The sequence below is a fragment of the Vigna umbellata genome, chromosome 1 (genome assembly GCF_029865625.1).
Source record: "Vigna umbellata cultivar VRB3 chromosome 1, Vumbellata_1.0, whole genome shotgun sequence".
NCBI classification, from domain to species: domain Eukaryota; kingdom Viridiplantae; phylum Streptophyta; class Magnoliopsida; order Fabales; family Fabaceae; genus Vigna; species Vigna umbellata.
In genome coordinates, this window is record NC_142165.1 from 25,082,225 (window position 1) to 25,097,222 (window position 14,998).

General features: G+C 29.4%; 1 pseudogene across 1 annotated transcript; it reads left to right on the forward strand.

Annotated features, from left to right (window-relative positions):
- Window positions 1-328: 328 nt before the first annotated feature.
- Window positions 329-13,388, forward strand: LOC124841666 (LEAF RUST 10 DISEASE-RESISTANCE LOCUS RECEPTOR-LIKE PROTEIN KINASE-like 2.4; annotated as a pseudogene). Its single transcript, XR_015782873.1, has 5 exons — window positions 329-1,123; window positions 1,212-1,241; window positions 3,529-3,561; window positions 11,283-11,306; window positions 12,016-13,388. The product of XR_015782873.1 is annotated as an LEAF RUST 10 DISEASE-RESISTANCE LOCUS RECEPTOR-LIKE PROTEIN KINASE-like 2.4 (transcript).
- Window positions 13,389-14,998: the final 1,610 nt, after the last annotated feature.

Sequence of the window (14,998 nt, forward strand, 5' to 3'; positions counted from 1 at the left end):
ATTAATCGTCCAATTAAAAAATATATTTAATTTTTAAAAAAATAGGTAAAAGTACTAAACTTTTTCTCAAAAAAAGTATTGTTTAAAATTTAAAATTATATTTAATAAAACATACTTAGAGAGAGAATTTAAAATTTAAAATTATAATTACATAAAATATATTTAGAGAGAGATGAGTATTTCTTCTCCCTATGGATAGACACACTCCGAGTATCTCTTCATGGTTGACCAATTCCATATTTTAAATATTGAATATTTATTTAAGTATTATAATATTTTTATTATTTAACCTGAAACTTTGTGAAACTGGCCTTTAAATATGAGCTTGGATCGGACCGTAGAATTGTTGAAACAGAAGAGATATTAGGCATGAGGATGTGGAGAGAGAGATCATTGATAGTTTTGGTGTTTCTACTCCACCAAATTGATGGAGGAGATGGTTGCTCCCCCTCTTCCTGTGGCAAAATCACCAACATATCTTATCCATTCCGATTGAAAGGAGACCCAAAAGTGTGCGGTCGGTATGAGTTATCTTGTGAAAACAATATAACGGTGTTATCTCTGTTCTCTGGAACATTTCGTGTGGAGGCTATCAACTACAATAATTTCACAATCCGAGTGGCGGATCCTGGACTTCAACCCACAAACTGCTCCTCCCTTCCTCGCTATTTCTTGTCTCCCACCAATTTCACTTATTCTCACACCAATTTCACTGATTTTGACTACGCCTTGAGTCCCCCCTACCTTAGTTGGTACCGTGATTGGGATAGTGATAAGTTTTTGTACGAGTATATAGTGTTTTTGAATTGTAGTCATGGAGTGAGAGGGAACCCTAAGTATGTGAGTGCTGGTGGATGCGTGAATTGGGAGTCCAAGGGTTACATGTACGCTTTTGCTGGTTACCTATCAGCAGAGGACTTAGAAGTTGGTTGTGATGTAAAGCTGGTTGCTCCCACATCTTGGTGGGGTTTGGACACAAATGAATATTCCTATGCCACCATCCACACAGCGCTACTTTATGGATTTCAGCTTTCATGGATTCCTCTCGCCTGTCATGATCATTGTTCAGCTCCTTTTGACTGCTATTTCAGTATGAACCAGAGGCTTGAATGCGACGGTGAAGGTAATGAAAGACTTACTGTTTTTTTTTTTTTAATTAAATTTCAAATTTGTCATGATCGTTGTCCAGACACTGATGACTGCTATTTCAGTTCTTCCAAGGTTCAATGCTCAGAATCAAGGTATGACGTAAAGGCTTTCTGGTTTTAGTTTTAATTAAATTTCAAATTTCGCATAATTTAAATATTCAATTTTTTTTATTTCAGTCTGTATTAAAAAGGTTTAATAGGTTCGGAGGTCCCTATATTTGTGGGTTCGTTTCAATTGGGTCCTCCAATTTTGAAAATGATCAATTTGGTTCCTAATTTAACAAAATTGAGTCAATAATACCCTTTCCGTTAAATGCAATGGACGACATTAACGTTTTAAACATGTGGTATGTTGAAGCATCCTTCAAATAAAACTGTGCAACCTGCAAATAAAAGGATGCCTCAACATGCTACATGTTTAAAAAGTTAACGTCGTCCATTACATTTAACGGAAAGGGTATTATTGACTCAATTTTGTTAAATTAGGGACCAAATTGATCACTTTCAAAATTGGAGGACCCAATTGAAACGAACCCACAAATATAAGGACCTCCGAACCTATTAAACCTATTAAAAACAACAGTTTTTTTTTTTAAAAAAATTATATCTTTTAATTGAGTTGATGTAGTTTAATTATTCTATTAACTAAATGACTTAATTGTTATATTAATTTCTTATTTTGTTTATTTGTTTCTATTTATTAGAAAATATGTGAGTTTCTTTTAATAAAATATGATTAGTGATTTTTGTTGTTTTTACTAAAATCATTTAAATTAATAGTAGAGACAATAACAGTCACTTAGTCTTTAGCAATGATGACAAAAAAATTATAAAATGTATAACGATTAGATATCACAAACAATAAAATTTTTGTTATTTTCTTTAAGTACACTATTATTTAAAATTTTACATTTTTTAACATAACAAGATAATTAAGCCAAATGATAGAGCAATATAAAAGTCATGTCATTAGTTAATAAAAAATATTAAATGACAAAAAATTCTATTAAAAAATATAAAAAAAAATGTAGACCACCAAAATTTAATAGTTTTGATTAAAAAAATAAATTTGGACATAATAAAGTAAAAAATATTAATTAATTTCTGTAATTATCATTATAATTTTAACAATAATGATATAATCTTTAATAATTAATAAATAATTCTTTTTTACTTGTTTTTTTATAAATTTTATTACAATTTTACCTTAATGTTTTGGAAGCCGATCTTTACTATTAATTATTACAATAACTAAACTTTTAATTGTGTAAGTGTTTATTATAGTAAGAAAAGTACATGCCCTAGAAAATTTATTTTGGTATTCACAAAAATCCCTATTATAATAACGTTGGTAAGTACTTTCTATAGTTTTTGTAAACTTCTTGTGATCTTTAGCCAGATTTAAATTATTTATTGACATATCTTATTGTATTTATTTTTATAGTTATAGTCATGTTAGTTTACTCGTTTTGGATTCAAAATTTCAAACTTTATAACAATAATCTTTCTCCAATCTATAATAATTTTACATCAACAAGTGTCTTTATAATTAATTTGGTATTTTATGTTAAAAGAAATTAATATTTTTCTTTCGTTAACCACTTACTAAAGGAAACTTTTGAGATGAAAATTAAGAAAATGATTATACTTTTATAGAAATATGAAATTTTGAGTATTTCAAATTTTTCGGGAGGGTTGCCTCGGTATAAATAAATTGACACCCTAATACACCATGAATTATGAGTTATAAGTTTATATTTTTTTTTCATATAATAGGTTTCATCTTTCATATTTGTATAGTTTTTTTAAAAAAATTCATTTGTTTGTTGGTCTTTCATGCTTATTAATTCTTTTATTTCTTTTTAATACGTTTTTCTGTGTCAACAAATGATAGACATGTTTTGAACCGTCAATTTAATTGAGATCTCAAATGTCTAGCATGAGCTTTAAAAAAATGCCAGTATTTATTCAATTAACTCCGTATATAAATAGGTTAGATACTGATTATCACTAAAAACCGTTTTTTATCTATTATAACATGTTTTGACTGCTTTAAAAACTATATTTTGACACTTTCTAAAACTAAGTTTCAAAAGTGTATAATTATAGTCATAGATTTCCATTCCACATTATCCATAAAGAGTCACTCTATTAATTAAATGTTTTTTTAAAACAAAAATTAATTTATTAGTTTTTTTTTTTACTTCTGTATTTTACCTTCATTATGCATGACCTCATGTAAAACATTTTTTTGTTGTTCAAAAAGAAATATAAGCATTTAGACATCTTTGAACATTACCTTTCTGAAATTATGTATGCTGTCTTCCTCAGCGTTGTGATTATCTGATACTGATACTCTCTTCCTTTTTTGGATAAACAGCGTGGTGGGTTCGGCCGGTGGAACTTTTAATAGGTAAGAATTCTACCTGTTTGGATTACCTCTATTTGAATTGGTACGTAATACTAGCAACTAATTTTGATTTTATAACTATCAGATTAGCTAATATTTTTTTTTTCATGTTTAAAATTATATCTCTTAATTTAAATATTGATTTTGTTTATGTTTGTCTTCTAGATTAATATTGTTTCCCCCTGCATTTCGAAAAGGTTATTTTCCTCTCTGTCAAATGTGACTTATACTGTGTTTTCTGAAGATTTATAAAATATGAATTTTAATGATTTTTAATCAAAAATTTAAATTTCTATTCTAGATATAAAATATTATTTGTGGAGATTTGTAATAATAGTCATAATTGAGAACAATGATTCAAAAGATAAGAATTTCCAAAAAAAAAAAACGTAATAGAATTTCCAATAAAAGATACAAGACATAATAAAATATAGAAATGCAAAAATATGATAATACTGTAAAAACTAAATTATCTTTATTTAATTTATATATATATATATATATATATATATATATATATATATATATATATATATATAACATTATCCTAAAATTCACGAAGAATTAGTACAGAATATTAATATCAGTCAAAAGTAAAAGTGTTCAATCGAATGAATTGTTGTAAATAAAGCAACAGTTTGAGAAGATGAAAAGATGACAAACAAATGTAAAGGTACCGATGAATGAAACAATTAATTTTAATGTGTTGTGTGCTTATAAAAATTGAGTTATTAGTAATTTGATATAACACTTATTATTTCAATACATTAGAGTTGACCTCAATACATCAGAGATGACCTAAAAGAGAGAAACATAATGTAAAAAAAAAAGCCAATGCAACCAAACTATCTCATTAAAGGTTAGAATCATTACATAATATTCAATTTAATTTTATTAATAGACAATAGCTTGTATTTTGCTCTTCAATGAGATAAGATAATCTACTAGAAAATTGTAAAAATATAAAATAAAAATATTTAGTAGACTTATGATTAGAATGACATTAGGATAACCACTAACACGATCAACATTAGAACAAGCACACAATTCGAAGAAAGATTATGAAAGCAAGAGAAGACTCCGAAACTAGAATACAAAGATATGTAAATGCAGAGAACGATTGTCCAAAATGAACTATGATGGAAGAAACAACATATTGACTCAACATGTACAGCATAAAAAATATCACCAACAATAATAGTTAGATATACTAGATTGAAAACAATATAGTAAGATACACAGTGTGATTAAATAGAGGGACATCATTAGAAGACATATATTTAATATTAAGCTCAATAAGGGAATTGAGAGAGAAGATACTTATGAAACTTCAATCCCAAGATAATAATGAAGATGACTCAAATTCTTCGTTTCAAACTATTCTTTTTATCTTCTATTTTATCTACAATTTGATGGGATATCATATGCAATTATTTTCATGTCATCAATCAATATATAAAGAGAGAATAATAAACAATGAAAAATAGTCTTATCACCAAAAACGTTTTTTTATGTCCATCTAACAAATACCTTGTTAACGAATATAGACAACAATAATAAGAGTATGAATGGTTGCCATCATAACCATTAAGACAAAAGGTTTTTTCATAATTTTGAATATATTATTTAGTGACTAAATGAGCTTTGTAATTCTCAACAAATCCATTCAACTTTGATTTTATTTTGTTGACCTATCAAGAGCGAATGACTTGTTTTCCTAGGAAGAAATATCAAGTTCCGAATAGCAACCTTATATAAAAGTGAAAGTTCCTATTTGATAACTTGTTGCTAAAGTGGATTGAGGACAACCTCTTACGGGCTTGGACAAACTATGAATTATGGTTAAAAAGGAATCAAAAGGAAAAAAAATAAAACGAACAAGCAACATTTGGTGGACTAAAAACACATGGAAGATATCGAGGGCAAGGACAATCAACAATCAGAAGATGTGCTTGAGAAGCCATGGAACATCTTTAATTGTAGTAGTAGAATATCATCCATAATTCTCAATTTTAAGATTATTTACAACAACATCATCATCACTTTTGGAAAAATGGATCAATATAAATGAGATCAAACTTTGTAAAATTGTGGGAGTTAGAAGGAAGTGAATAGAATGGAATGTACTAAAATAAATCAACATAACAAGAAGCATAGAGTTTGTGATTGGTAGGATCATAGCTACTATAATCTTTTTGACCATCTCAATAACTAAGAAAAATACATATTATAGAATGAGATGAAAACTTATAGTGTTTTACTTGTGGACGAGAAACAAAACAAGTAGAACCAAAACCTGTCAAGGAAGAGTAATCAAGAATATAACCATAGAACTTTTGAAAGGGAGACATATTACATGAACAACAATAAGAATAACTTCATTCCATATTTCATTGAGAATTCAAGCATACAATAGAAAAGAATGAGTAGATTCAAGATTGTGGTGATGTATTCTTTCAGCAACTTCATTCTATTAAGGAGTATAGTATAAAATGTTATGAAATAATTAACAAAATTGACTACAAATGTACTCACCATCTATTTAATCACATAAATAAAACATTTAATAGTAACATTATGTGTAGTTTTAAGCATAATATAAAATATAAGATATACACACAAAAAAAACTCATAATAATGTTTCGTAAATTAAATCCAATAATAATAAGTATTGCACACCCTTTGATAGGAACCAATGATGATGAATCATATACATCATAATGAATCAAGTCAAAAGGTGTGTAAAAGGTAGAAACATTATTGGGAAAAGGTAAAACGATAATTTTGACAAGTTTATAACCATAACATTAAAAATTATCACTAATTTGTAACTTACCTAAAACTCTAGTGGAAACTAAGTAATTTAACTAGGATAAAATAACATGATAAAGGCGAGAATGCTATAAATAGAAGCTAGAAGATAAATGAATAGTAGATGTTGGATTATTCATCCCATCTAACATATAAATAGAAGTTGAATTGTATATTAGATCCACTTGCAGTTAGATAGAGTAAAGAACCAATTAACCCTCTGAACTTAGTTGCATTAATTGATTGTCCAACTTCGCTTAAGTCCATGTAGCAATTAGTGGCTATTGGAGTGGCAACTTCCTTGAAATACTAAAAACAATATTTTAACTGCCTCAAAAATGTTTCATGTTCTAGTTGTTTAACTAGCACCAAGAAGTAAGTCAATTCACCCATCATGGACATATAAATTTCACCTTGCATAGCTGAAACAAAATCCTCACACAAGGAATTGTTATTGGAGCCAAAGATTATGTCATTAACCTACACTTAAACAAGTATAACATCTTTTTCATGTTTTCTAATGAAGAGTATTTTATCAATAGCACCTCTAATATACCATTTTAATAATAGAAATTGCTTAGCCTCTCATACCACTAAGTGGTGCTTGTTTTAAACCATCCAAGACCTTTTTCAATTTGAAATCACAATTAGGTTAAATATGATCTTCAAAACCAGGTGATTGTGATACAAATATTTCTTTTAAGAAACCTTTCAAATATGCACTTTTAACATCCATTTGGAACAATTTGAAACTACACATATAAGCATATGCTAATAACAATCTAACAACTTCTAGCCTAGCAACAAGTGCATGTGTTTCATCAAAATCAATTCCTTCATCTTGATTATAGTCTTTTGCAACTAGTATAGCCTTGTTCCTAACAATATTACCATCTTCGTCCATTTTATTTCTAAATACCCATTTGGTGCCAATCACATTCATATAATTACTTCTAGGAATTAGACACCACACATAATTTCTAGTAAACTAATTAAGTTCATCTTGCATAGCAACAATCCAACTATTATCATTCAATGCATCATTAACAATTTTAGTTTCAACGTGTAATACAAAGGCATCATGTTCACAAAAATTATTAAGCTCGAGTCTAGTATAAACTCCCTTATCAATTTCACCAATGATAGTCCTTTAAGATTTTTCCAATCCTTAGGCAAGCTGTGTGAACAAGAGTTTCAGTTATTGGTTCATGGCTACAAGATGGTTCAACTTTAACTTCAATTCTCTTTTTCTAAAAAACTTGATCTTGCAATTTTAGATTCATCAAATACAATATGCATAGATTCCTCAACAATCATGAGTCTTTTATTGTATACCTTAGACGCATGACTATTTGAAACATAACCAAAAAAGATTCCTTCATCATCTTTTGCATCAAACTTGCTAAATTTTTCTTTGTCATTGTTTATAATAAAACATATACAACAAAAAAACTTTTAGAGGAGTTATGATAGGCCTTCTTCCTTTATAAACCTCATAAGGGGTTTTCTTTAAAATAGGCTTAATCAACAAATTGTTTAAAACATACTAGTTGTGTTGAAAACATCAACCCAAAAGTATTTTGGCAATAAAGGTTCATTCAATATGGTTCTAGCTAGTTCTTCTAGTGATCTATTATTTCTCTCAACCACACCATTTTGTTGAGGAGTTCTAGGAGCAGAAAAATTGTGTTGTATACCTGTCAGAGTGGTGCAACGAAATGATTACGTGTTTGGACAAAAATCAAGATGTCAAGGTGAATTGATTTCTTGTGCTTTGAAAAATAATTTTCTTCTCTCTTTATAAAATTTACTTAACAAATAATATAAACAACAATAAAGAGTGTAGGGAAACAAAGATTTGCACAAGGAATTTTATACTGGTTCATATCACAAGGATTCTACGTCCAGTTGCTAACCCCAAACAAAGATTAACTATCCATTAACATAAAACCAATAAACCCTTACAATCACAAAAAAAAACAAGTTTAAGGGTTTAGAAACACCTCTCTTGTTACCCCAAGAGATGATACTCTCTTCCCCTGAAAACCATAAGGGATGAACACCTCCTCTGAATGTTTGATGAAGAATGAACACTTCCTTTGAATCTTCACAAAGGATGACAAGCTTCACTCAGCAACAACAACAACATTCAATCACAATCTTGGTGAAAGTTCTCGCTCTATGCCAACACCAAGTTCTCAAAGTCAAAGCACAAGGGTTACACAAACCCTAGGTCACATTTCACTCAATTTAACAAGTGTAGTTGTGTGTTAGAATGAGAGTCTAAAACATCTTTATAAAGACCTCACTCAATGACACCTCCAAAAATCTGTTGTCAGCTTTCTCTCATGTGATAATCGATTATCGAAATAAGATAATCGATTATGCATTTAATGAATTTACAACAGTAAAAAACATGCTAAAAAACTCCAATAGCTAGTCGTGATAATCAATTATGGTAAGTCGTAATCGATTATGGATAATCGATTATCATTCTCTGGTAATCGATTATTCTAGAGACTAAACTAAAGTTTTTAGAAAAATTTAAAAACCTATTTATGATAATCGATTATCTTAAGTAGTTAATCGATTATTGCAGAGCTTTTTTACTACAAAGCGAATATTAAAGCATAAATTATAAGGAATCAAACAAAACATTAAGTCCTGTACAAAAACTTCTTATTACAAAATCTTTAACACATAAAATAAGTCTTCATGAAGGTCTTCTTGTAATGTGAGTTCTTGAGACTTGATTTGGCATCATCAAAACTTCAATGCTTCCTCTTTTTGCTAACAATCTCCCCATTTTTTATGATGATGAAATACTCCTTTGGTTTAAAGTCTTTTGTAACCTGTATTCATAATCTGTACTCATACACAACTTAAGGAAGAAAGCATTAGCAGAAAAGAGATAAACATTTTAAAGCTTTTAAACAAAATATTTCTTCTCCTTTTTTCATCATTATAAAAAAGTTGTATAAGAAGACACTTCCCCTAAAAGAATACTCCCCTTAATATAAGCCATAAACAAATAAAGGAACATAACGAATTGCATTAAAGGGAAAAAGGGAGTATACTACAAAACAAATAAGTAAAATTATATCAAGATTCACCCATAATAGTCAAACAATGCAAGGGTAAACTAGCTAAATAAAACATAAGATAAAGACACCATCATAAGATTCACCCATAATAGTCAAACTATCAATTTTAGTTCATTGATCTACAGAATCATCCCATAATCAACTATCACATTACTCAAGGAAATCAACACATTATCTCAAACTGGGTATCCAATCAACAGCCACATCTTGGCACATAAAAACATAATGATAAGTGTCACCCCCACCACTCTATTCAAGACCTTCACCGAGCAAGTACACATTACCATACCAATATACAGTGTCACTTTCCACCATTCTTGCAAGAGCTTCACCGGACAAGTACATATTGTCATTCCCCACCACTCTTCTAGGGAGCTTCTCCAAGGAAGTACACGATGGACCTCTCACCACTTTATTCAAGAGCTTTACTGAGCAAATGAAGTGTTATCCTCACCACTGTCCTAGGGAGCTTCATCACGCAAGTACATGATGTCACTTTCCACCACTCTTACAACGAGCTTCCCTGGGCCAGCGTACATAAATCTCATTCATAACTTGGCTAAGACCCATATTCATCACATATACCAATCCACTAAGATTCTGCACAAGAAACTCATCATTCTCAAACATACTTAAACATCAACAATATGACTTAACATAATAAACATATTCATCAAGCAACATGCCCAAAGCATTCAATCCACAACAACTAATGTAACCATATCCACACATGCTCATACATAATAGTTATAGGTAAGTAACAATTCATGAAAGAAAATCATAGGCATTCTAAAAATATAACTCTATCTTGGTAAGATCAACTTCTATTTACATGCATCAATTTAACGATCTGGTTCATCTCTAATTAACGATAAAGATGCATACTTAAACCTTAATCTTAGAAACCCATAAATAACTAAAATAACGTATCAGAATCAGCGTTTCTTGCCCAACTAACAATTTTGTTGGAAATTCAAGTGTGATTCTAAGTCCCACATTGGATAGAAATGAGATAGTAGAGCAATATATAAAGGTGAAATACCCATTAATCAATTGCCTTAAGGTGTTGGGTAGAGAGTGATATCAATCCCTTATGTGGTTGGACTTATATCTTATTGGTGTTTGTGTCTTCCCTGTTAACCTCCTCCTTAAAACTTTAAATTCCCAAACCCCAAGATCATGTCTAAATCAATCATCCTTGAAACTAAAAAGTAATCATCAACAAATTAACTATTCTAATAACTAGAAATTCAAATTTCCAAAATCATGCTTTAGTTTTAGCTAGTTTAAAATGTCGAATTTGTCTTTAAAAACTAGATTTAGAAAAATAAAAATTTCAGTAAATTGGAAAACCAAAATCACTTTTTTGAATGTAATGAATAAAAAAGGGAGTTAGATTTGAGGGATGTTAAGTTTTAAACTTGTTTTTATTAAGTTTAAAATATTAAGTAAATTCATATTTCAACAGTCATGTAAAACAGTACTACTATAAGTGGTTAACGGTAATATTTGTTCCATCAGCGACATCATGCATATGTTCCTCCTTAAATATATGTATATTTTTTTTTATTAGCAAATATATGTGTATTCGTATACATTAATTTAATCCAGACAAGTGTATGGATTACTCTGTAACAATTTTAAGCAAAGATTTTACTGTAGGATATAACATAATTCAGAAAATGAGTAAAATACCAAATTGTTCCCTGGATTATTACCGTTTATTTTGACCCTTTATATAAAAGAATATTTTACTTTTGATTTTGTCATTCCATTTATTAACTCAAAGATTATCTTTTTTTTTTGCAGACACTATTTTTGCTATCATGAATGGTGAGTTCCTCCATTTCTATATAACAGGGTTCCGTTCCTCTATTTCTACATGTTATAAATAATAAATATAATGGAACAAGTTTCTTTATAATATATTTATTTGAAAAAATATATAAAAAAAATAATTAAATTACTTAAAAGTTAAAACTAATTTATATATAAACTAAATTGTAGACCTTCTTTTATATAACTTTCTAAAACTTTATTTCTAATTTATAGATAATATGATTTCTTTTTTATCTTTCTATTTTTCTTTTGTAAGAATACATATAAAGAAAATTTTCCAAATATAACTAATATTATTTATACAAACTATTTTTGCCAAAATTGTTATATAATAGTTTCACATTATTATTAGCTTTTTATTTTGATGACATCTATGATTTTGATTCCTGAACACTTATAATAACATACTTTTAAAAATAGCAATATGTGTATACGTGGTAAGAGAGTCACTCTTTCTTCTTTGTTTTATTGAGTAATTACGTGAGCAACTATATTTTTTAAACAGATTTAGCGACCTTTTTATTAATATAATAACAATAATAAACCTAAATAAATATAAAAATTTATCGATTTTATTATTATTATTATTAGATTAATAAAAAAGTTGATAAGTGGTATCTTTTAGCTTAATGAAGGTGTCTAAGATATTTTTTCTTATTTTTTTTTATTACAACCTGATGACAATAGGTATTTTAATTCACAGGATTGCTTACATCAATACATAGACAAAACCAAAGTATTCAAAAATATGATTTCATTACATATGGATCTGGATATACATCAGGATTACTTGCGTTGGGACACTATGTTATACCATACTTCATAGTTAGATATGTTGTTGGCACGATATTGTTTATTGTTTTTTTGGTATACAAGTGGAGAAGAAGACATTCCTCAGCATATGAAAATATTGAAAATTATTTACAGCAAAATAGTTTGATGCCTATTCGATACTCATACAAGGAGATTAAAAAGATGACCAAAGGTTTCAATGAAAAATTGGGTGAAGGAGGTTATGGTTTTGTATTCAAGGGAAAGTTGCGTAGTGGACCATGTGTTGCTATAAAAGTGTTACGAAAATCAAAAGGTAAAGGAGAAGATTTTATCAACGAAGTTGCAACAATTGGAAGAATACATCACCAAAATGTAGTGCATTTAATTGGATATTGTGCTGAGGGCTCAAAACGTGCCCTTGTTTATGAGTTCATGTCCAATGGATCTCTTGACAAGTTTATATTTTCTAAAGAAGGAAATCTACATTTAACCTATGACACAATACATGATATAGCAATTGGAGTAGCACGTGGAATTTCATATCTACATCATGGATGTGAGATGCAAATTTTGCATTTTGACATTAAACCCCACAACATCCTCCTTGATGAAAAATTCACCCCAAAGATATCTGATTTTGGATTGGCAAAACTATATTCAACAGATAAAAGTGTTGTGACTATGACAGCAACAAGAGGAACAATTGGATACATGGCTCCAGAGTTGTTTTATAAAAATGTTGGAAGAATATCACATAAGTCTGATGTTTATAGTTTTGGAATGTTTTTGATGGAAATAGCAAACAAGAGGAAAAACCTAAACCCCCATGCAGAGCATTCAAGCCAACTTTACTTTCCCTTTTGGATTTATGATCAACTTGACAAAGGAAAAAATATAGAAATGGAAGATGTCACCGAGAATGAGAACAAAATTGTAAAAAAGATGATCATAGTTTCACTTTGGTGTATACAATTGAAACCAAATGATCGCCCTTCCATGAATAAAGTAGTGGAAATGCTTGAAGGACACATTGCAAACCTAAAATTACCTCCAAAGCCTTCTCTGTATCCACATGACACATCGGAAGATGGTGAAAGAATATTCTCTAACCAAACAACATTGTCCCACTTTGTTGGTTCTTCAAGTTTATCCAGTGAAGAAAGATTGCCTCTAATGTTACCTTAGATGAAAGTATTTGATAGTGTAAATTATTTATTTACATCCAACTATTTGACTTTGAACATTTTTCCTTTGTAATATTGTGTGACTTATTTCTTATTGTTTTATACTTCATATTTTAAATATTATGATTTACCAAATTTAAACATTTGTTCAAAGTTTTCAATCTGTTTATTATATATATATATATATATATATATATATATATATATATAAACCTAACTTAATCGAATATAATAATAAATATAATAACAAATGAGAAATTAAATTTAGTTAAAATAAATAATTAAACAAATATATTTTCTTGTATGTGTTTCTACTAAATTCTAGAATAATTGAGATTGTGTTGTAAGGTAGGTAATAGTGAACGATTATATTTGAATGTAACCAAATAATTTAGGAATCATCAAATCAATAATAATTAGTTACTTTAATTAGCTTTATATTAATTTCATTCTAATAATAACGTATTTTAAGAAAAACTTTTATGAGTGTGAAAATAAAATTAATCATTCAAATCCATTTCATCCCAAATCACATTACTAGAGCTATCACTTTAATTTTTAACCCACGGATCAACCTTGACCTTTTTAAGTGTTAAGCTCCAATTTTGTGACCTACAGAGCAGGGGCTTCTTTAAAACCTCCGTCCCAAAGCCCCTTATGAGGTGGGTTGGGAGGGCTAGGGCTGGGTTAGCCCTTCATCTCCTTTTTTTCAAAACATGAACGAAAAAGTATTCTCCTATGTCACCTGAGCTCAAACGAAACCTAACATTTTCCAATTACCATTGTCTTTCGTTGAGCTCCATAACAATACATAGTGGTTAGGGTGACGACGATAGAGACGACGATGATCGAGTAAAAGGAGAGAATCGTCGAGGTTAACATTTCTTTTAATATTTTATGCAATATTTGCTTTTGCTTATCAGTCGACAACACCAATTCTTTGTTTCACATTGAATTTCTTCATTTTTTAGAAGCACTTCAGCCACTTCTACATAACCCTTTGTCTTGATGCTTGATTTGGTTGATGGGATATGTGGATTGAGTTTACTTATGTTCTGGGTCTGATTTTTATTTTTACATTTGCAGAGTTATGGTTTTCAGGAGAGCATGTATTTTAGTGCACTAGTTTCCAAGGGATTGGAGTTTAATAGGTAAAACCTAGGCTCTTTCACCTAAGGGATTAGGGCTAGAGTGTTTTTGTGGATTGACTTTAATAAATTGATGGAGAGGAGATGAGATTGTGTATGCACAAGAGTGAATTAGGTGAAACCTAACCTTAGCAATGTCATTTCATACCATTTCTAGTCTATTCCATTTCTAAGTGTCTTCAAACACTAAAGTCCAACCATGTAATTATGTGTAAATTTATATTTCTTGCACATGCTTGTAAATGGATGTTACGTTCTTGAGTCTATATGAGTTGTTAATCGCATAATTCTCTAGTATTACGAGTCTCTTGGGAAAATGATACATGGTCTTACCATGGTTTATTACTTGAAGCAATTCGGTGCACTTGCCGAACTACCAAACAGACAACCACCTATTTGCCAATAGAGAGAAATGCATATTTAGTGAGGATAGTGTTATATTCTTAGGCTTCATACTCAATAAGCATGGAGTCCGTGTTGATCCCACCAAGGTGAAGGTCATCTAAGAGTGGCCAAATCCCGAAAATGTAGGAGAGGTTAGGAGTTTTCATGAGTTAGCCTCCTTTTATATTAGATTTGT